Source organism: Stegostoma tigrinum, unplaced genomic scaffold (genome assembly GCF_030684315.1).
Source record: "Stegostoma tigrinum isolate sSteTig4 unplaced genomic scaffold, sSteTig4.hap1 scaffold_294, whole genome shotgun sequence".
In the NCBI taxonomy this organism is placed as follows: Eukaryota; Metazoa; Chordata; class Chondrichthyes; order Orectolobiformes; family Stegostomatidae; genus Stegostoma; species Stegostoma tigrinum.
This window is the reverse complement of record NW_026728222.1, coordinates 101152-126312: the sequence shown is the minus strand read 5'-3', so window position 1 is coordinate 126312 and position 25161 is coordinate 101152. Positions and strand designations below refer to the sequence as shown.

General features: G+C 49.7%; 1 protein-coding gene across 3 annotated transcripts in view; it reads right to left on the bottom strand.

Moving 5' to 3' along the window:
* LOC132208097 (utrophin-like) overlaps positions 1-24430 on the bottom strand; it is a 102382-nt gene extending 77952 nt beyond the window's left edge. For 2 of the 3 annotated variants that reach the window (XR_009444186.1, XM_059643857.1), the window contains exon 1: positions 24324-24399. The gene's annotated coding sequence lies outside the window, so the exon portion shown is untranslated. Of the gene's footprint in view, positions 1-24323 lie in introns of all 3 variants that reach the window. The other variant, XR_009444188.1, reaches the window with a different exon arrangement.
* Between the last annotated feature and the right edge of the window lie 731 nt (positions 24431-25161).

Here is a 25161-nt window from a genome sequence, read left to right as displayed (position 1 = left end):
GGCATCCCATTTCCCTCTGTCACTGCATCCCATTTCACTCAGCCACTGCATCCCATTTCACTCAGCCACTGCATCCCATTTCATTCAGCCACTGCATCCCATTTGACTCAGTCACTACATCCTATTTAACGGAGACAGTGAATCCTATTCAACTGACACAGTGCATCCATTCCCCTCAGTCACCGCATCCCATTTCACTCAGACACCGCATCCCATTTCCATCAGTCACCGCATCCCATGACCCTCACTCACAGCATCCAATTTCCATCAGTCACAGCTTCCCATTTCACTCAGTCACTGCCTCCTACGTCACTCAGTCACTGCCTCCTACGTCACTCAGTCACTGCATCCCATTACCCTCAGTCACTGCATCAGATTACCCTCAGTCACTGCATCCCGTTTCACTCAGTCACTGCATCCCGTTTCACTCAGTCACTGCATCCCGTTCCACTCAGTCACTGACTCCCACTTCACTCAGTCACTGACTCCCACTTCACTCAGTCACTGACTCCCATTTCAGTCACTCCCTCCCATTTCAGTCAGTCACTCCCTCCCATTTCAGTCACTCCCTCCCATTTCAGTCAGTCACTCCCTCCCATTTCAGTCACTCCCTCTCATTTCAGTTAGTCACTGCTTCCCATTTCCCTCAGTCACTGCATCCCATTTCCCACATTCACTGCATCCCATCAGCCTCAGTCACAGAAATCACATTTCACTCAGCCACTGCATCCCATTTCACTCAGCCACTGCATCCCATTTCACTCAGCCAATGCATCTCTTTTCACTCAGCCATTGCATCCCATTTCACTCAGTCACAGCATCCTATTTCAAGGAGACATTGAATCCTCTTCAACTGAGACAGTGCATCCATTTCCCTCAGTCACCGCACCCTATTCCCCACAGACACCGCATTCCATTTCCTCAGTCACCGCATCCCATTTCCCTCAGTCACCGCACCCTATTCCCCACAGACACCGCATTCCATTTCCTCAGTCACCGCATCCCATTTCACTCAGTCACCGCATCGCATTTCCTTCAGTCACTGCATCCCATGACCCTCACTCACTGCATCCTATGACCCTCAGTCACTGTTTCCCATGACCCTCAGTCACAGCTTCCCATGACCCTCAGTCACAGCTTCCCATTTCACTCAGTCACTACATCCTATTTCACTCAGTCACTACATCCCATTTCACTCAGTCACTGCATCCCATTTCACTCAGTCACTGCATCCCATTACCCTCAATCACTGCATCACATTACCCTCAGTCACAGCATCCAATTTCCATCAGTCACAGCAGCCCATTTCTCTCAGTGACTGCATCCCATTTCACTCGGTCACTGCATCCCATTACACTCAGTCACAGCATCCCATTTCACTCAGTCACTGCCTCCCATTTCACTCAGTCACTGCCTCCCATTTCACTCAGTCACTGCCTCCCATTTCAGTCAGTCAATGCCTCCCACTTCATTCAGTCACTCCCTCCCATTTCAGTAAGTCACTGCATCCCATTTCCCTAAGTCACTGCATCCCATTTCCGTAAGTCACTGCATCCCATTTCCCACATTCACTGCATCTCCTTTCCCTCAGTCACTGCATCCCATTTCACTCATTCACTGCCTCCCATTTCAGTCAGTCACTGCCTCCCATTTCAGTCAGTCACTGCCTCCCTTTTCAGTCAGTCAATGCCTCCCACTTCGTTCAGTCACTCCCTCCCATTTCAGTCAGTCACTGCATCCCATTTCCCTAAGTCACGGCATCCCATTTCCCACATTCACTGCATCTCCTTTCCCTCAGTCACTGCATCCCATTTCACTCATTCACTGCCTCTCATTTCAGTCAGTCACTGCCTCCCATTTCAGTCAGTCACTGCCTCCCATTTCAGTCAGTCACTGCCTCCCTTTTCAGTCAGTCAATGCCTCCCACTTCGTTCAGTCACTCCCTCCCATTTCAGTCAGTCACTGCATCCCATTTCCCTAAGTCACGGCATCCCATTTCCCACATTCACTGCATCTCCTTTCCCTCAGTCACAGAATCCCATTTCACTCAGTCACTGCATCCCATTACCCTCAGTCACTGCATCCCATTTCCCATAGTCACTGCATCTCCTTCCGCCATTAACTGCATCGCATTTAACTCAGTCACTGCCTCCCACTTCACTCAGTCACGGCCTCCCATTTCACTCAGTCACGGCCTCCCATTTCACTCAGTCACGGCCTCCCATTTCACTCAGTCACTGCCTCCCATTTCACTCAGTCACTGCCTCCCATTTCACTCAGTCACTCCCATTTTAGTCAGTCACTGCATCCCATTTCCCTCAGTCACTGCTTCCCATTTGCCATATTCACTGAATCTCCTTTCCTTCAGTCACTGCATCCCATTTAACCGAGACAGTGAATACGATTCAGCTGAGACAGTGCATCCGTTTCCGTCAGTCACCGCCCCCCATTCCCCACAGTCACCGCATTCCATTTCCCTCAGTCATCGCATCCCATTTCCCTCAGTCACCGTATACCATTTCCCTCAGTCACCTAATACCATTTCCCTCAGTCACTGCATCCCATTTCACTCAGTCACTGCATCCCATTACCATCAGTCACTACCTCCAATTTCAGTCAGTCACTGCATCCTATTTTACTCGGTCACTGCATCCCATTTCACTCAGTCACTACCTCCCATTTCCCTCAGTCACTGCATCACATTTCCTTCAGACACTGCAGCTCATGTCACTCTGTCACTGCATCCAATTTCCATCAGTCACTGCATCCCATTTCACCCAGTCACTGCATCCCATTGCACTCACTGATGCATCCCATTTCCCACAGTCACTGCAACCCATTTCCCACAGTCACTGCAACCCATTTCCCACAGTCACTGCGTCTCCTTTCCATCAGTCACAGCATCCCATTTCCCTCAGTCAGAGCATCGCATTTAACTCAGTCACTTCATCCCATTTAACTGAGACAGTGAATCTCATTGAACTGAGACGGTGCATCCCATTACCCTCAGTCACAGCATTCCATTTCCCTCAGTTACTGCATCTCATTTCCCTCAGTCAATGCATCCCATTTCACTCAGCCACTGCATCCCATTTCACTCAGCCACTGCATCCCATTTCACTCAGCCACTGCATCCCATTTCACACAGTCACTGCATCACATTTCACTCAGTCACTGCATCACATTGCACTCAGTGACTGCATCGCATTTCACGCAGTCACTGCATCCCAATTCCCTCAGTCACTGCATCCCATGTCCATGTGTCACTGCATCCCATGTCCGTGTGTCACTGCATCCCATGTCCCTCAGTCACTGCATCCCATGTCCCTCAGTGACTGCATCACATTGCACTCAGTGACTGCATCGCATTTCACGCAGTCACTGCATCCCATGTCCATGTGTCACTGCATCCCATGTCCGTGTGTCACTGCATCCCATGTCCCTCAGTCACTGCATCCCATGTCCCTCAGTGACTGCATCACATGTCCCTCAGTGACTGCATCACATTGCACTCAGTCACTGCATCACATTGCACTCAGTCACTGCATCACATTGCACTCAGTCACTGCATCACATTGCACTCAGTGACTGCATCGCATTTCACTCAGTGACTGCATCGCATTTCACTCAGTCGCTGCATCCCAATTCCATCAGTCATTGCATCCCATGTCCGTGTGTCACTGCATCCCATGTCCGTGTGTCACTGCATCCCATGTCTCTCAGTCACTGCATCTGATGTCCCTCAGTCACTGCATCCCATGTCCCTCAGTCACTGCATCCCATTTCCCTCAGTCACTGCATCACATTTCCTTCAGACACTGCAGCTCATGTCACTCTGTCACTGCATCCAATTTCCATCAGTCACTGCATCCCATTTCACCCAGTCACTGCATCCCATTGCACTCACTGATGCATCCCATTTCACTCAGTCACTCCATCACATTGCACTCAGTGACTGCATCGCATTTCACGCAGTCACTGCATCCCAATTCCCTCAGTCACTGCATCCCATGTCCATGTGTCACTGCATCCCATGTCCGTGTGTCAGTGCATCCCATGTCCCACAGTCACTGCATCCCATGTCCCTCAGTGACTGCATCACATTTCACTCAGTCACTGCATCACATTGCACTCAGTCACTGCATCACATTGCACTCAGTCACTGCATCACATTGCACTCAGTGACTGCATCGCATTTCACTCAGTCACTGCATCCCATTTCACGCAGTCACTGCATCCCAATTCCATCAGTCATTGCATCCCATGTCCGTGTGTCACTGCATCCCATGTCCGTGTGTCACTGCATCCCATGTCTCTCAGTCACTGCTTCTGATGTCCCTCAGTCACTGCATCCCATGTCCCTCAGTCACTGCATCCCATGTCCCTCAGTCACTGCATCACATTTCACTCAGTCACTGCATTACATTGCACTCAGTGACTGCATCGCATTTCACTCAGTCACTGCATCCCATTTCACTCAGTCACTGCATCCCAATTCCATCAGTCACTGCATCCCATGTCCGTGTGTCACTGCATCCCATGTCCGTGAGTCACTGCATCCCATGTCCCTCAGTCACTGCATCCCATGTCCCTCAGTCAGTGCATCCCATGTCACTCAGTCACTGCGTCCCTTTTCGGTCAGGCACTGTATCCCATTTCCCTCAGTCACTGCACCCCATGCCCGCTCGGGCACTGATTCCCTATTAACTCAGAAACTCCTTCCCAGTACCTCTGTCACTGCAGCTCATGTCACTCTGTCACTGCATCGCATTTCCATCAGACAGTGCATCTCATTTCACTCAGTCACTGCATCCCATTTCCCTCAGTCACTGCATCCCATGTCCCTCAGTCAGTGCATCCCATTTCCCTCAGTCACTGCATCCCAATTCCCTCAGTCACTGAATCCCATGTCCGTGCGTCACTGCATCCCATGTCCGTGTGTCACTGCATCCCATGTCCGTGTGTCACTGCATCTCATGTCCCTCAGTCACTGCATCCCATGTCCCTCAGTCACTGCATCCCATTTCACTCAGTCAGTGCGTCCCTTTTCGGTCAGGCACTGTATCCCATTTCCCTCAGTCACTGCACCCAAAGCCCGCTTGGGCACTGATTCCCTATTAACTCAGTCACTCCTTCCCAGTGCCTCTGTCACTGCAGCTCATGTCACTCTGTCAATGCATCGCATTTCCATCAGACAGTGCATCTCATTTCACTCAGTCACCGCATCCCATTTCCCTCAGTCACGGCATCCCATTTCCCTCAGTCACGGCATCCCATGTCCCTCAGTCACTGCTTCCCATGTCCCTCAGTCACTGCTTCCCATGTCCCTCAGTCACTGCATCCCATTTCACTCAATCACTGCATCCCATTTCACTCAGTCACTGCATCTCCTTCACCATAGTCACTGCATCCCATTTTCATCTCTCACTGTTCCCCGTATCTCACAGACGCTGCATTCAATTTCCCACACTCACTGCATCCCATTTCCCATCGTGGCAGCATCTCCTTTCCCTCAGTCTCTGCAACGCATTTCACTCAGTGATTGCATCCCATTTCCCTCAGTCACTGCTTCCCATGTCCCTCAGTCACTGCATCCCATTTCACTCAGTGACTGAATCACATTTCACTCAGTCAGTGCATCCCATTACCATCCGTCACTGCATCCCATTTCACTCAGTCACTGCATCACATTTCACACAGTGACTGCACCCATTTCACACAGTGACTGCACCCATTTCACACAGTGACTGCACCCATTTCACACAGTCACTGCATCTCCTTTTCCTCAGACACTGCATCCCATTTCACTCAGTCACTGCATCCTATTTCCCTCAGTATCTGCGTCACATTTCCGACAGAAACTGCATCACATTTCACTCAGTCTCAGCACCCCATTTCACTCAGTCACTGCCTCCCAATTCATGCAGTCACTCCGTCCCATTTCACTCACTCAGTGCGTACCATTTCCCTCAGTCACTGCATCCCATTTCTATCAGTCGCGACATCCCATTTCCCTCAGTCACTGCATCCCATTACCATCAGTCACTGCATCCCATTACCATCAGTCACTGCATCCCATTACCATCAGTCACTGCATCCCATTCACTCAGTCACTGCATCCCATTACCATCAGTCACTGCATCCCATTTCACTCAGTCACTGCATCACATTACCCTGAGTCACAGCATCCCATTTCACTCAGTGACTGCATCACATTTCACTCAGTGACTGCATCCCATTTCACTCAATCACTGCCTCCCATTTCCCACAGTCACTGCAACCCATTTCCCACAGTCACTGCAACCCATTTCCCACAGTCACTGCGTCTCCTTTCCATCAGTCACAGCATCCCATTTCCCTCAGTCAGAGCATCGCATTTAACTCAGTCACTTCATCCCATTTAACTGAGACAGTGAATCTCATTGAACTGAGACGGTGCATCCCATTACCCTCAGTCACAGCATTCCATTTCCCTCAGTTACTGCATCTCATTTCCCTCAGTCAATGCATCCCATTTCACTCAGCCACTGCATCCCATTTCACTCAGCCACTGCATCCCATTTCACACAGTCACTGCATCACATTTCACTCAGTCACTGCATCACATTGCACTCAGTGACTGCATCGCATTTCACGCAGTCACTGCATCCCAATTCCCTCAGTCACTGCATCCCATGTCCATGTGTCACTGCATCCCATGTCCGTGTGTCACTGCATCCCATGTCCCTCAGTCACTGCATCCCATGTCCCTCAGTGACTGCATCACATTGCACTCAGTCACTGCATCACATTGCACTCAGTCACTGCATCACATTGCACTCAGTCACTGCATCACATTGCACTCAGTGACTGCATCGCATTTCACTCAGTCACTGCATCCCATTTCACACAGTCACTGCATCCCAATTCCATCAGTCATTGCATCCCATGTCCGTGTGTCACTGCATCCCATGTCCGTGTGTCACTGCATCCCATGTCTCTCAGTCACTGCATCTGATGTCCCTCAGTCACTGCATCCCATGTCCCTCAGTCACTGCATCCCATTTCCCTCAGTCACTGCATCACATTTCCTTCAGACACTGCAGCTCATGTCACTCTGTCACTGCATCCAATTTCCATCAGTCACTGCATCCCATTTCCCACAGTCACTGCAACCCATTTCCCACAGTCACTGCAACCCATTTCCCACAGTCACTGCGTCTCCTTTCCATCAGTCACAGCATCCCATTTCCCTCAGTCAGAGCATCGCATTTAACTCAGTCACTTCATCCCATTTAACTGAGACAGTGAATCTCATTGAACTGAGACGGTGCATCCCATTACCCTCAGTCACAGCATTCCATTTCACCCAGTCACTGCATCCCATTGCACTCACTGATGCATCCCATTTCACTCAGTCACTCCATCACATTGCACTCAGTGACTGCATCGCATTTCACGCAGTCACTGCATCCCAATTCCCTCAGTCACTGCATCCCATGTCCATGTGTCACTGCATCCCATGTCCGTGTGTCAGTGCATCCCATGTCCCACAGTCACTGCATCCCATGTCCCTCAGTGACTGCATCACATTGCACTCAGTCACTGCATCACATTGCACTCAGTCACTGCATCACATTGCACTCAGTCACTGCATCCCATTTCACGCAGTCACTGCATCCCAATTCCATCAGTCATTGCATCCCATGTCCGTGTGTCACTGCATCCCATGTCCGTGTGTCACTGCATCCCATGTCTCTCAGTCACTGCATCTGATGTCCCTCAGTCACTGCATCCCATGTCCCTCAGTCACTGCATCCCATGTCCCTCAGTCACTGCATCACATTTCACTCAGTCACTGCATTACATTGCACTCAGTGACTGCATCGCATTTCACTCAGTCACTGCATCCCATTTCACTCAGTCACTGCATCCCAATTCCATCAGTCACTGCATCCCATGTCCGTGTGTCACTGCATCCCATGTCCGTGAGTCACTGCATCCCATGTCCCTCAGTCACTGCATCCCATGTCCCTCAGTCAGTGCATCCCATGTCACTCAGTCACTGCGTCCCTTTTCGGTCAGGCACTGTATCCCATTTCCCTCAGTCACTGCACCCCATGCCCGCTCGGGCACTGATTCCCTATTAACTCAGAAACTCCTTCCCAGTACCTCTGTCACTGCAGCTCATGTCACTCTGTCACTGCATCGCATTTCCATCAGACAGTGCATCTCATTTCACTCAGTCACTGCATCCCATTTCCCTCAGTCACTGCATCCCATGTCCCTCAGTCAGTGCATCCCATTTCCCTCAGTCACTGCATCCCAATTCCCTCAGTCACTGAATCCCATGTCCGTGCGTCACTGCATCCCATGTCCGTGTGTCACTGCATCTCATGTCCCTCAGTCACTGCATCTCATGTCCCTCAGTCACTGCATCCCATTTCACTCAGTCAGTGCGTCCCTTTTCGGTCAGGCACTGTATCCCATTTCCCTCAGTCACTGCACCCAAAGCCCGCTTGGGCACTGATTCCCTATTAACTCAGTCACTCCTTCCCAGTGCCTCTGTCACTGCAGCTCATGTCACTCTGTCAATGCATCGCATTTCCATCAGACAGTGCATCTCATTTCACTCAGTCACCGCATCCCATTTCCCTCAGTCACGGCATCCCATTTCCCTCAGTCACGGCATCCCATTTCCCTCAGTCACGGCATCCCATGTCCCTCAGTCACGGCATCCCATGTCCCTCAGTCACTGCTTCCCATGTCCCTCAGTCACTGCATCCCATTTCACTCAATCACTGCATCCCATTTCACTCAGTCACTGCATCTCCTTCACCATAGTCACTGCATCCCATTTTCATCTCTCACTGTTCCCCGTATCTCACAGATGCTGCATTCAATTTCCCACACTCACTGCATCCCATTTCCCATCGTGGCAGCATCTCCTTTCCCTCAGTCTCTGCATCGCATTTCACTCAGTGATTGCATCCCATTTCCCTCAGTCACTGCTTCCCATGTCCCTCAGTCACTGCATCCCATTTCACTCAGTGACTGAATCACATTTCACTCAGTCAGTGCATCCCATTTCCCTCAGTCACTGCATCCCAATTCCCTCAGTCACTGAATCCCATGTCCGTGCGTCACTGCATCCCATGTCCGTGTGTCAATGCATCCCATGTCTCTCAGTCACTGCATCTCATGTCCTTCAGTCACGGCATCTCATGTCCCTCAGTCACTGCATCCCATGTCCCTCAGTCACTGCATCCCATTTCACTCAGTCAGTGCGGCCCTTTTCGGTCAGGCACTGTATCCCATTTCCCTCAGTCACTGCACCCAAAGCCCGCTCGGGCACTGATTCCCTATTAACTCAGTCACTCCTTCCCAGAACCTCTGTCACTGCAGCTCATGTCACTCTGTCACTGCATCGCATTTCCATCAGACAGTGCATCTCATTTCACTCAGTCACTGCATCCCATTTCCCTCAGTCACGGCATCCCATTTCCCTCAGTCACTGCATCCCATGTCCCTCAGTCACTGCTTCCCATGTCCCTCAGTCACTGCTTCCCATTTCACTCAGTCACTGCATCCCATTTCACTCAATCACTGCATCCCATTTCACTCAGCCACTGTATCCCATTTCCTTCAGTCACTGCCTCTCCTTCACCACAGTCACTGCGTCCCATTTCCCTCAGTCAATGCATCCCATTTCACTCAGCCACTGCATCCCATTTCACTCAGCCACTGCATCCCATTTCACACAGTCACTGCATCACATTTCACTCAGTCACTGCATCACATTGCACTCAGTGACTGCATCGCATTTCACGCAGTCACTGCATCCCAATTCCCTCAGTCACTGCATCCCATGTCCATGTGTCACTGCATCCCATGTCCGTGTGTCACTGCATCCCATGTCCGTGTGTCACTGCATCCCATGTCCCTCAGTGACTGCATCACATTGCACTCAGTCACTGCATCACATTGCACTCAGTCACTGCATCACATTGCACTCAGTGACTGCATCGCATTTCACTCAGTCACTGCATCCCATTTCACGCAGTCACTGCATCCCAATTCCATCAGTCATTGCATCCCATGTCCGTGTGTCACTGCATCCCATGTCCGTGTGTCACTGCATCCCATGTCTCTCAGTCACTGCATCTGATGTCCCTCAGTCACTGCATCCCATGTCCCTCAGTCACTGCATCCCATGTCCCTCAGTCACTGCATCACATTTCACTCAGTCACTGCATTACATTGCACTCAGTGACTGCATCGCATTTCACTCAGTCACTGCATCCCATTTCACTCAGTCACTGCATCCCAATTCCATCAGTCACTGCATCCCATGTCCGTGTGTCACTGCATCCCATGTCCGTGAGTCACTGCATCCCATGTCCCTCAGTCACTGCATCCCATGTCCCTCAGTCAGTGCATCCCATGTCACTCAGTCACTGCGTCCCTTTTCGGTCAGGCACTGTATCCCATTTCCCTCACTCACTGCACCCCATGCCCGCTCGGGCACTGATTCCCTATTAACTCAGAAACTCCTTCCCAGTACCTCTGTCACTGCAGCTCATGTCACTCTGTCACTGCATCGCATTTCCATCAGACAGTGCATCTCATTTCACTCAGTCACTGCATCCCATTTCCCTCAGTCACTGCATCCCATGTCCCTCAGTCAGTGCATCCCATTTCCCTCAGTCACTGCATCCCAATTCCCTCAGTCACTGAATCCCATGTCCGTGCGTCACTGCATCCCATGTCCGTGTGTCACTGCATCCCATGTCCGTGTGTCACTGCATCTCATGTCCCTCAGTCACTGCATCCCATGTCCCTCAGTCACTGCATCCCATTTCACTCAGTCAGTGCGTCCCTTTTCGGTCAGGCACTGTATCCCATTTCCCTCAGTCACTGCACCCAAAGCCCGCTTGGGCACTGATTCCCTATTAACTCAGTCACTCCTTCCCAGTGCCTCTGTCACTGCAGCTCATGTCACTCTGTCAATGCATCGCATTTCCATCAGACAGTGCATCTCATTTCACTCAGTCACCGCATCCCATTTCCCTCAGTCACGGCATCCCATTTCCCTCAGTCACGGCATCCCATGTCCCTCAGTCACTGCTTCCCATGTCCCTCAGTCACTGCTTCCCATGTCCCTCAGTCACTGCATCCCATTTCACTCAATCACTGCATCCCATTTCACTCAGTCACTGCATCTCCTTCACCATAGTCACTGCATCCCATTTTCATCTCTCACTGTTCCCCGTATCTCACAGACGCTGCATTCAATTTCCCACACTCACTGCATCCCATTTCCCATCGTGGCAGCATCTCCTTTCCCTCAGTCTCTGCATCGCATTTCACTCAGTGATTGCATCCCATTTCCCTCAGTCACTGCTTCCCATGTCCCTCAGTCACTGCATCCCATTTCACTCAGTGACTGAATCACATTTCACTCAGTCAGTGCATCCCATTACCATCCGTCACTGCATCCCATTTCACTCAGTCACTGCATCACATTTCACACAGTGACTGCACCCATTTCACACAGTGACTGCACCCATTTCACACAGTGACTGCACCCATTTCACACAGTCACTGCATCTCCTTTTCCTCAGACACTGCATCCCATTTCACTCAGTCACTGCATCCTATTTCCCTCAGTATCTGCGTCACATTTCCGACAGAAACTGCATCACATTTCACTCAGTCTCAGCACCCCATTTCACTCAGTCACTGCCTCCCAATTCATGCAGTCACTCCTTCCCATTTCACTCACTCAGTGCGTACCATTTCCCTCAGTCACTGCATCCCATTTCTATCAGTCGCGACATCCCATTTCCCTCAGTCACTGCATCCCATTTCACTCAGTCACTGCATCCCATTACCATCAGTCACTGCATCCCATTACCATCAGTCACTGCATCCCATTCACTCAGTCACTGCATCCCATTACCATCAGTCACTGCATCCCATTTCACTCAGTCACTGCATCACATTACCCTGAGTCACAGCATCCCATTTCACTCAGTGACTGCATCACATTTCACTCAGTGACTGCATCCCATTTCACTCAATCACTGCCTCCCATTTCCCACAGTCACTGCAACCCATTTCCCACAGTCACTGCAACCCATTTCCCACAGTCACTGCAACCCATTTCCCACAGTCACTGCGTCTCCTTTCCATCAGTCACAGCATCCCATTTCCCTCAGTCAGAGCATCGCATTTAACTCAGTCACTTCATCCCATTTAACTGAGACAGTGAATCTCATTGAACTGAGACGGTGCATCCCATTACCCTCAGTCACAGCATTCCATTTCCCTCAGTTACTGCATCTCATTTCCCTCAGTCAATGCATCCCATTTCACTCAGCCACTGCATCCCATTTCACTCAGCCACTGCATCCCATTTCACACAGTCACTGCATCACATTTCACTCAGTCACTGCATCACATTGCACTCAGTGACTGCATCGCATTTCACGCAGTCACTGCATCCCAATTCCCTCAGTCACTGCATCCCATGTCCATGTGTCACTGCATCCCATGTCCGTGTGTCACTGCATCCCATGTCCCTCAGTCACTGCATCCCATGTCCCTCAGTCACTGCATCACATTGCACTCAGTCACTGCATCACATTGCACTCAGTCACTGCATCACATTGCACTCAGTCACTGCATCACATTGCACTCAGTGACTGCATCGCATTTCACTCAGTCACTGCATCCCATTTCACACAGTCACTGCATCCCAATTCCATCAGTCATTGCATCCCATGTCCGTGTGTCACTGCATCCCATGTCCGTGTGTCACTGCATCCCATGTCTCTCAGTCACTGCATCTGATGTCCCTCAGTCACTGCATCCCATTTCCCTCAGTCACTGCATCACATTTCCCTCAGTCACTGCATCACATTTCCTTCAGACACTGCAGCTCATGTCACTCTGTCACTGCATCCAATTTCCATCAGTCACTGCATCCCATTTCCCACAGTCACTGCAACCCATTTCCCACAGTCACTGCAACCCATTTCCCACAGTCACTGCGTCTCCTTTCCATCAGTCACAGCATCCCATTTCCCTCAGTCAGAGCATCGCATTTAACTCAGTCACTTCATCCCATTTAACTGAGACAGTGAATCTCATTGAACTGAGACGGTGCATCCCATTACCCTCAGTCACAGCATTCCATTTCCCTCAGTTACTGCATCTCATTTCCCTCAGTCAATGCATCCCATTTCCCTCAGTCAATGCATCCCATTTCACTCAGCCACTGCATCCCATTTCACTCAGCCACTGCATCCCATTTCACACAGTCACTGCATCACATTTCACTCAGTCACTGCATCACATTGCACTCAGTGACTGCATCGCATTTCACGCAGTCACTGCATCCCAATTCCCTCAGTCACTGCATCCCATGTCCATGTGTCACTGCATCCCATGTCCGTGTGTCACTGCATCCCATGTCCCTCAGTCACTGCATCCCATGTCCCTCAGTGACTGCATCACATTGCACTCAGTCACTGCATCACATTGCACTCAGTCACTGCATCACATTGCACTCAGTGACTGCATCGCATTTCACTCAGTCACTGCATCCCATTTCACGCAGTCACTGCATCCCAATTCCATCAGTCATTGCATCCCATGTCCGTGTGTCACTGCATCCCATGTCCGTGTGTCACTGCATCCCATGTCCGTGTGTCACTGCATCCCATGTCTCTCAGTCACTGCATCTGATGTCCCTCAGTCACTGCATCCCATGTCCCTCAGTCACTGCATCCCATTTCCCTCAGTCACTGCATCACATTTCCTTCAGACACTGCAGCTCATGTCACTCTGTCACTGCATCCAATTTCCATCAGTCACTGCATCCCATTTCACCCAGTCACTGCATCCCATTGCACTCACTGATGCATCCCATTTCCCACAGTCACTGCAACCCATTTCCCACAGTCACTGCAACCCATTTCCCACAGTCACTGCGTCTCCTTTCCATCAGTCACAGCATCCCATTTCCCTCAGTCAGAGCATCGCATTTAACTCAGTCACTTCATCCCATTTAACTGAGACAGTGAATCTCATTGAACTGAGACGGTGCATCCCATTACCCTCAGTCACAGCATTCCATTTCCCTCAGTTACTGCATCTCATTTCCCTCAGTCAATGCATCCCATTTCCCTCAGTCAATGCATCCCATTTCACTCAGCCACTGCATCCCATTTCACTCAGCCACTGCATCCCATTTCACTCAGCCACTGCATCCCATTTCACACAGTCACTGCATCACATTTCACTCAGTCACTGCATCACATTGCACTCAGTGACTGCATCGCATTTCACGCAGTCACTGCATCCCAATTCCCTCAGTCACTGCATCCCATGTCCATGTGTCACTGCATCCCATGTCCGTGTGTCACTGCATCCCATGTCCCTCAGTCACTGCATCCCATGTCCCTCAGTCACTGCATCCCATGTCCCTCAGTCACTGCATCCCATGTCCCTCAGTGACTGCATCACATTGCACTCAGTCACTGCATCACATTGCACTCAGTCACTGCATCACATTGCACTCAGTGACTGCATCGCATTTCACTCAGTCACTGCATCCCATTTCACGCAGTCACTGCATCCCAATTCCATCAGTCATTGCATCCCATGTCCGTGTGTCACTGCATCCCATGTCCGTGTGTCACTGCATCCCATGTCTCTCAGTCACTGCATCTGATGTCCCTCAGTCACTGCATCTGATGTCCCTCAGTCACTGCATCCCATGTCCCTCAGTCACTGCATCCCATTTCCCTCAGTCACTGCATCACATTTCCTTCAGACACTGCAGCTCATGTCACTCTGTCACTGCATCCAATTTCCATCAGTCACTGCATCCCATTTCACCCAGTCACTGCATCCCATTGCACTCACTGATGCATCCCATTTCACTCAGTCACTGCATCACATTGCACTCAGTCACTGCATCACATTGCACTCAGTCACTGCATCGCATTGCACTCAGTCACTGCATCCCATTTCACGCAGTCACTGCATCCCAATTCCATCAGTCATTGCATCCCATGTCCGTGTGTCACTGCATCCCATGTCCCTCAGTCACTGCATCTCATTTCCCTCAGTCACTGCATCCCATTTCCCTCAGTCACTGCAACCCATTTCCCTCAGTCACTGCATCCCATTCCCCACAGTCACTGCATCCCATTACCCTCAGTCACTGCATCCCATTACCTTCAGTCGCAGGATCCCATTTCCAACAGACACGGCATCCCATTTCCGTCAGTCACTGCATCCCATTTCCCTCAGTCACTGCATCCCATCTCCCTCAGTCACTGCACTCCAAGTCCCTCAGTCACTGCATCCCATGTCCCTCAGTCACTGCATCCCATGTCCCTCAGTCACTGCAACCCATGTCCCTCAGTCACTGCAACCCATGTCCCTCAGTCACTGCATCCGATTGTCCTCAGTCACTGCATCCCACTTCACTCAGTCACTGCATCCCATTTCACTCAGTCACTGCATCCCATTTCACTCAGTCACTGCAACACATTTCACTCACTGACTGCATCCCATTTCCGTCAGTCACTGCATCCCATTTCCCTCAGTCACTGCATCCCATTTCCATCAGTCACTGCATCCCAGTTCAGTCAGTCTTGGCATCTCATTTCCCTCAGTCACTGCATCCCATTGCCCTCAGTCACTGCATCCCATTTCCCTCAGTCACTGCATCGCATTTCACTCAGTCACTGCATCGCATTTCACTCAGTCACTGCATCCCCTTTCACTCAGTGACTGCAACACATTTCACTCACTGACTGCATCCCATTTCCCTCAGTCACTGCATCTCATTTCACTCAGTCACTGCATCCCATTTCACTCAATCACTGCATCCCATTTCCAACAGTCACTGCATCGCATTTCACTCAGTCACTGCATCGCATTTCACGCAGACACTGCATCCCATGTCCCACAGTCACTGCATCCTATTTTCATCAGTCACTGTTTCCCGTATCTCTCAGACGCTGCATTCAATTTCCCACACTCACTGCATCCCATTCCCCTCAGTCACTGCATCCCATTACCCTGAGTCACAGTATGCCATTTCCCACAGTCACTGCATCTCCTTTCCCTCAGTCACTGGATCCCATGTCCCTCAGTGAATGCATCCCATGTCCCTAGTCACTGCATCCCATGTCCCTCAGTCACTCCTACCCAGTACTTCAGTCACTGCATCCCATTTCCCTCAGTTACTGCATCACATTTCCATCAGACACTGCAACTCATGTCACTCTGTCACTGCATCCCATTTCCATCAGTCACTGCAGCTCATGTCCCTCTGTCACTGCATCACATTTCCATCAGACACTGCATCTCATTTCACTCATTCACTGCATCACATTTCACGCAGTCACTGCATCCCATTCCACTCAGTCACTGCATCCGATTTCACTCAGTCAGTGTGTCACATTGCACTCAGGCACTGTCTCCCATTTCCCTAAGTCACTGCACCCCAAGCCCGCACGGGCACTGCATCCCTATTAACTCAGTCACTCCTTCCCAGTACCTCAGTCACTGCATCGCCTTTCACTCAGGCACTGCATCCATTTCCATCAGTCACTGCATCCCATTACCCTCAGTCGCAGCATCCCATTTCCCACAGACACTGCATTTCCTTTCCCTAAGTCAGTGCATCTCATTTCCACCAGTCACTGCATCCCATTTCACACAGCCACTGCATCCCATTTCACTCAAAGCTTCACTTTACACTCAGTCAGAGCATCCCATTTCCATCCGTCACCGGGTCCCATTTCCTCAGTCACTGCATCTCCTTTCCACAGTCACGGCAATCCCGTTTCTCTCAGTCACTGCATCCCATTTCAATCAGTCACTGCATCTCCTTTCCATCAGTCACTGCATCTCCTTTCCATCAGTCACTGCATCTCCTTTCCATCAGTCACTGCGTCCCATTTCACTCAGTCACTGCGTCCCATTTCCCAGAGTCACTGCATCCCAATTCCCAGTCACTGCATCCCATTTCCCTCAGTCACTGCATCACATTTCCCTCAGTCACTGCATCACATTCCCCTCAGTCACTGCATCCCATTGTCCTCAGTCACTGCATCCCATTGCCCTCAGTCACTGCATCCCATTGTCCTCAGTCACTGCATCCCATTGTCCTCAGTCACTGCATCCCATTGCCCTCAGTCACTGCATCCCATTGTCCTCAGTCACTGCATCCCATTGTCCTCATTCACTGCATCCCATTGTCCTCATTCACTGCATCCCATTTCACTCAGTCACTGCATCCCATTACCCTCAGTTACTGCATCCCATTTCACTCAGTCACTGCATCCCATTTCACTCAGTCACTGCATCCCATGACCCTCAGTCACTGCATCCCATTACCTTCAGTCGCAGGATCCCATTTCCAACAGAAACTGCATACCATTTCCTTCAGTCACTGCATCCCAGTTCACTCAGTCTCGGCATCTCATTTCCCTCAGTCACTGCATCCCATTTCCCTCAGTCACTGCATCCCATGTCCCTCAGTCACTGCATCTCACGTCCCTCATTCACTGCATCCCACGTCCCTCAGTCACTGCATCCCATTTCACTCAGTCAATGCATCCCATGTCCCACAGTCACTGCATGTCATTTCACTCAGTCACTGCATCCCATTTCACTCAGTCAGTGCATCCCTTTTCGGTCAGGCACTGTCTCCCATTTCCCTCAGTCACTACACCCCAAGCCCGCTCGGGCATTGATTCCCTATTAACTCAGTCACTCCTTCCCAGTACCTCTGTCACTGCATCCCATGTCCCTCAGTCAGTGCATCCCATGTCCCTCAGTCACTGCATCTCATTTCACTCAGTCACTGCATCTCATTTCACTCAGTCACTGCATCCCATTCCACTCAGCCACTGCATCACAGTTCACTCAGTGACTGAATCATAGTTCACTCAGTGACTGAATCACAGTTCACTCAGTCACTGCATCCAATGGTCCTCAGTCACTGCATCCCATTTCCATCAGTCACTGCATCCCATTTCCCACAGTCACTGCATCTCCGTTCCTCAATCACTGCATGTCATTTCACTCAGTGTCTGCAGCCCATTTCACCTCAGTCACTGCATCCCATTACCATCAGTCACTGCATCCCATTACCCTCAGTCACTGCATCCCAGTACGCTCAGTCACAGCATCCCATTTTCCTCAGACACTGCATCCCATTTCCCTCAGACAGTGCATCTGATTTCCATCAGTCACTGCATCCCATTTCCCTCAGTCATTGCATCCCATTAACCACAGTAACTGCATCGCGTTACCCTCAGTCACTGCATCACATTACCCTCAGACAGAGCATCCTATTTCCCACATTCACTGCATCTCCTTTCCCTCAGTCAATGCTTCACATTCCACTGAGTCACTGCATCCCATTCCACAGTGTCACAGCATCCCATTTCACTCAGTGACTGCAACCCATTACCCTCAGTCACTGCATCCCATTTCCATCAGTCACTGCGTCCCATTCATCTCAGTCACTGAATCCCAGTTCCCTCATTCACTGCATCCCATTTATCTCAGTCACTGAATTCCATTTCCCTCAGACACTGCATCCCATTCCCCACAGTCACTGAATCCCATTTCCCACATTCACTGCATCCCATTTCCATCAGTCACTGCATCCCATTTATCTCAATCACTGCATCCCATTCCCCACAGTCACTGCATCCCATTCCCCACAGTCACTGCATCCCATTTCACTCAGTCACTGCATCACATTACCCTCAGTCACTGCATCCCATTACCGTCAGTCACTGCATCCCATTTCACTCAGTCACTGCATCACATTACCCACAGTCACTGCATCCCATTGTCCTCAGTCACTGCATCCCATTACCCTCAGTCACTGCATCCCATTACCCTCAGTCACTGCATCCCACTTCACTCAGTCACTGCATCCCATTTCACTCAGTCACTGCATCCCATTTCACTCAGTCACTGCATACCATTAACTTCAGTCGCAGGATCCCATTTCAAGCAGACACTGCATCTCATTTCCCTCAGTCACTGCATCCCATTTCCCTCAGTCACTGCATCCCATTACGCTCAGTCACAGCAGCCCATTTCACTCAGTCACTGCATCCCATTTCAAGCAGTCACTGCATCCCATTTCAAGCAGTCACTGCATCCCATTTCATTCAGCCTCTGCATCACATTTAACTCAGTCACTGCATCCCACTTCACTCAATCACTGCAGGCCATTTCACTCATTGACTGCATCCTATTTCACTCTGACGCTGCGTCCCGTTTCCCTCAGTCACTGCATCCCATTACCGTCCGTCACTCCATCCAATTACTGTCAGTCACTGCATCCCATTTTGATCAGTCAGTGCATCCCATTACACTCAGTCACTGCGTCCATTTGACACAGTCACTGCATCCCATTTCCCTCAGTCACTGCATCCCATTTCCACCAATTACTGCATCCCATTTCATTCAGCCACTGCATCCCATTTCACTCAGCCACTGCATCCAATTTCACTCAGCCACCGCATCCTAGATCACACAGTCACTGCATTACAGTTCACACAGACACTGCAGCCCATTTCACACAGTCACTGCATCCCATTTCACCGAGTCACTGCATCCCATTTCACTCAGTCACTGCATCCCATTTCACTCAGTCACTGCATCTCATTCCCCACAGTCAGTGCTGCCCATTACCCTGAGTCACAGTATCCCATTTCCCACAGACACTGCATCTCCTTTCCCTCAGTCACTGCATCTCCTTTCCCTCAGTCACGGCAATCCCGTTTCTCTCAGTCACTGCATCCCGTTTCAATCAGTCACTGCATCTCCTTTCCATCAGTCACTGCATCTCCTTTCCATCAGTCACTGCGTCCCATTTCACTCAGTCACTGCGTCCCATTTCACTCAGTCACTGCGTCCCATTTCCCAGAGTCACTGCATCCCAATTCCCAGTCACTGCATCCCATTTCCCTCAGTCACTGCATCACATTTCCCTCAGTCACTGCATCCCATTCCCCTCAGTCACTGCATCCCATTGTCCTCAGTCACTGCATCCCATTGCCCTCAGTCACTGCATCCCATTGTCCTCAGTCACTGCATCCCATTGTCCTCAGTCACTGCATCCCATTGCCCTCAGTCACTGCATCCCATTGTCGTCAGTCACTGCATCCCATTGTCCTCATTCACTGCATCCCATTGTCCTCATTCACTGCATCCCATTACCCTCAGTTACTGCATCCCATTACCCTCAGTTACTGCATCCCATTTCACTCAGTCACTGCATCCCATTACCCTCAGTCACTGCATCCCATTACCTTCAGTCGCAGGATCCCATTTCCAACAGAAACTGCATCCCATTTCCGTCAGTCACTGCTTCCCATTTCCCTCAGTCACTGCATACCATTTCCTTCAGTCACTGCATCCCAGTTCACTCAGTCTCGGCATCTCATTTCCCTCAGTCACTGCATCTCATTTCCCTCAGTCACTGCATCCCATTTCCCTCAGTCACTGCATCCCATTACGCTCAGTCACAGCAGCCCATTTCACTCAGTCACTGCATCCCATTTCAAGCAGTCACTGCATCCCATTTCATTCAGCCTCTGCATCACATTTAACTCAGTCACTGCATCCCACTTCACTCAATCACTGCAGGCCATTTCACTCATTGACTGCATCCTATTTCACTCTGACGCTGCGTCCCATTACCGTCCGTCACTCCATCCAATTACTGTCAGTCACTGCATCCCATTTTGATCAGTCACTGCATCCCATTACACTCAGTCACTGCATCCATTTGACACAGTCACTGCATCCCATTTCCCTCAGTCACTGCATCCCATTTCCACCAATTACTGCATCCCATTTCACTCAGTCACTGCATCCCATTTCACTCAGCCACTGCATCCCATTTCACTCAGCCACTGCATCCCATTTCACTCGGTCACCGCATCCTAGATCACTCAGTCACTGCTTCCCATTACCCTGAGTCACAGTATCCCATTTTCCACAGACACTGCATCTCCTTTCCCTCAGTCACTGCATCTCCTTTCCCTCAGTCACGGCATCTCCTTTCTCTCAGTCACAGCATCCCATTTCACTCAGTCACTGCATCCCATTTCGCTCAGTCACTGCATCCTGTTTCCACAGTCACGCAATCTCCTTTCCCTGAGTCAATGCATCCCATTTCCATCAGTCACTGCACCCATTTACATCAGTCACTGCATCCCATTGCCCTCAGTCACTGCATCCCATTTCACTCAGCCACTGTATCCCATACCACTCAGCCACTGCATCCCATTTCCCTCAGTCACTGCATCCCACTTCACTCAATCACTGCAGGCCATTTCACTCATTGACCGCATCCTATTTCACTCTGACACTGCGTCCCGTTTCCCTCAGTCACTGCATCCCATTACCGTCCGTCACTCCATCCAATTACTGTCAGTCACTGCATCCCATTTTGATCAGTCACTGCATCCCATTACACTCAGTCACTGCATCCATTTGACAGAGTCACTGCATCCCATTTCCCTCAGTCACTGCATCCCATTTCCACCAATTACTGCATCCCATTTATCTCAGTCACTGAATTCCATTTCCCTCAGACACTGCATCTCATTCCCCACAGTCACTGAATCCCATTTCCCACATTCACTGCATCCCATTTCCATCAGTCACTGCATCCCATTTATCTCAGTCACTGCATCCCATTTATCTCAGTCACTGCATCCCATTCCCCACAGTCACGGCATCCCATTCACTTGAGTCACAGCATCCCATTTCAAACAGACACTGCATCTCCTTTCCCTCAGTCACTGCATCCCTATTCACACAGTCACTGCATCCCAGTTCACACAGCCACTGCATCCCAGTTCACACAGCCAGTGCACCCCATTTCACACAGCCACTGCATCCCGTTTCACTCAATGCTTCACTTTACACTCAGTCAGGGCATCCCATTTCCATCTGTCACTGCGTCCCATTTCCTCAGTCACTGCATCTCCTTTCCACAGTCACGGCAATCCCATTTCACTCAGTCACTGCATCCCATTGCCCTCAGTCACTGCATCCCATTGTCCTCAGTCACTGCATCCCATTGTCCTCATTCACTGCATCCGATTCCCCTCAGTCACTGCATCTCATTTCACTCAGTCACTGCATCCCATTACCCTCAGTCACTGCATCCCATTTCACTCAGTCACTGCATCCCATTACCCTCAGTCACTGCATCCCATTACCCTCAGTCACTGCATCCCATTACCTTCAGTCGCAGGATCCCATTTCCAACAGACACTGCATACCATTTCCATCAGTCACTGCATCCCAGTTCACTCAGTCTCGGCATCTCATTTCTCTCAGTCACTGCATCCCATTTCCCTCAGTCACTGCATCCCATTTCCCTCAGTCACTGCGTCCCATTTCCATCAATCACTGCATCCCATTTCCCAGTCACTGCTTCCCATTTCCCTCAGTCACTGCATCCCATTTCACTCAGTCACTGCATCACATTACCCTCAGTCACTGCATCCCATTGTCCTCAGTCACTGCATCCCATTACCCTCAGTCACTGCATCCCATTACCCTCAGTCACTGCATCCCACTTCACTCAGTCACTGCATCCTATTTCACTCAGTCACTGCATCCTATTTCACTCAATCACTGCATCCCGTTTCACTGAGTCACTGAATCACATTTGTTGTTCTCACTTGAATGCAATGGTCATGAATCTCCTCCAATGGTTGGTCATGTATTTCCAATGCAAAATTTTACCAAGTTTTGATTTTCAATTTTGATTACATGTGTCTCCTCTATTCTATAGGATACTGCAATAAACTCAAATTTGACGAATCATAATTCAACCACCATTACCTACAGAGTTAATTTCATCAAACAGATCCAATTAGAATTGTCACATTCCCAAATCCTGATTCACGTTTTTCTAATTATGGGCCACGTGGTTAAGAAAAAAGACACTTAGAATCACAGAGATGTACAGTCGGGAAACAGATCCTTTGGCCCAATTTGTCTATGTTGACCAGATATCCTAAATTAATTTAGTCCCATTTGCCAGCATTTGGCCCATATTCCTCTCAACCCATCCTATTCATATACCCATCCACATGCCTTTTAAATGTACAAGCCTCCACCACTTCCTCTGGCAGCTCACTCCATACATGCACCACTATGAAAAAAATCCGGTCCATTTTAAATCTTCCCTCTCTCATTTTTAACCCATTCTCTCCAGTTTTGGCTTCCAGCAATCCGGGGAAAAGATCTTGGCTGTTCGCTCTATCCACGTCCCTCGTAATTGTATAAACTTCTATATGGTCAGCCCTGAACTCCCAAGTTCCAAGAAATAGCTGCCTGTTCAATCCCACGGTATACCTCCAACCTCCGATGCTGGTAACATCCTTTTAGAGCTTCTCTGAACCCTTTCAAGTTTACAACATACAACAATACAGCGCAGAACAGGCCCTTCGGCCCTCAATGTTGCGCCGACATCCTTCCTCTCGCAAGGAGACCAAAATCGATTGCAGTATTCCAAAAGCAGCTGAACCAACGTCCTACATGGCTGCTAAGTGATCTCCCAACTCCTATACTCAATGCACTGACCGATAAAGGCGAGCACACCAAATGTCTCCTTCATATCCTTTCTACCGGTGGCTGTACTTTGATGGAACTACGAAACTGCACTCCAGCGTGCTGCCCTAATTTGCCTTTCCAAAATGTAGCACCTCACATTTGTCTAACCTCAACACCACCTGCCATTCCTCAGTTTATTGGCCCTTGTCAATGTCCCATTGTATTCTGAGGTGACCTTCTTGGCTGGCTACTACACCTTCAATCATTGGGAAACTTACTAACCACACCTTCTATTTTCATGTCCAAATCATTGCATCACTTCAACTCCCCCTCCCACTCCCTGAATGACATGTCCATCCTGGGCCTCTTCCAGTGTCACAACCAAACCACCCAGAAACTGGAGGAGCAGCACCTCATATTCCGCCTCGGGAGCTTCCAACTCAACAGCCTCAATGTGGACTTGGCCACCCTCAAAATCTCCCCACCCGCCAGCCTCATCCCAAGACTAGTTCCTCCCCTCATCCCCGCCTCCATGACCTGTCCGCCTTCTCTCCCACCTATCCACTCCTCCCACCTCACTGACCAACTCCCACCACTGCTTGGAATTATTCTTCTTTTCACACTTCATCAGCTCGATGTTATTTCTAAAATCTATTTTCCAATTTTGGAAAAAGTGAGATAAAGAGAAGTAAAAGAAGTTACATTCTTACCACTCGTGAAATCTCTGAATATTCTTCTGTTGAAAGGCCGCCAAGGAACGATGCAATTCTTTTGTCACAAACGCTGTGAGGGAGACATCTTTTTCGGTTCCACTAACTCCACCCTAAGGAAGACAAACCCACGTAACATATCTAGTGACTTAAAACATACTCTATTGTTGCCCAAGGTGGAGAGCTGGATGAACACAGCAGGTCAAGCAGCATCAGAGAAGCAAGAAAGCTGATGTTTCGGGACGAGACCCTGCTTCAGAAAATTGGCGCTGGAGAATCTGAGATAACAAGGTGTAGAGCCGAATGATACTGCTTGGCCTGCTGTGTTCATCCAGCTTTACACCTTCTTATCTCAGATTCTCCAGCATCTGCAGTTCCTACTACCTCTATTGTTGCCCTTTCACTTTACTGAACTAATATGAGCCAGTAGTTTTGTTTAGGCTCGTGTAATCTTACGGTTATTGGCCTGTACAAAATCCTGAATTAATTTTGATCGACTGACGGGAGGAGAGATGAATTTTATAGAAATTTTTGTTTTCTACCAATTTGCAGAGGGCATCGTGGGCGATTGAAGGACAGTGTTATTATCCTCCAGGTCTGTGGACTGCATCATTACCAACTTGCCCATTTGCATACACATACAATATTCATTATGTACCAATGAAACATAATAAACCAATACTGCGTACTAAAAACAACCCTCACATATCAATGGAAATTTAAATATTTATCATAGAGTTTGAAGGATTGAATTCAATGATAAAAAGCAAAAACCAGTGAAGATGAGTGCAGTTGGTCAGCACTTTTGCCACTAAGTGGAGGTTGGCAGTTTGAGGCC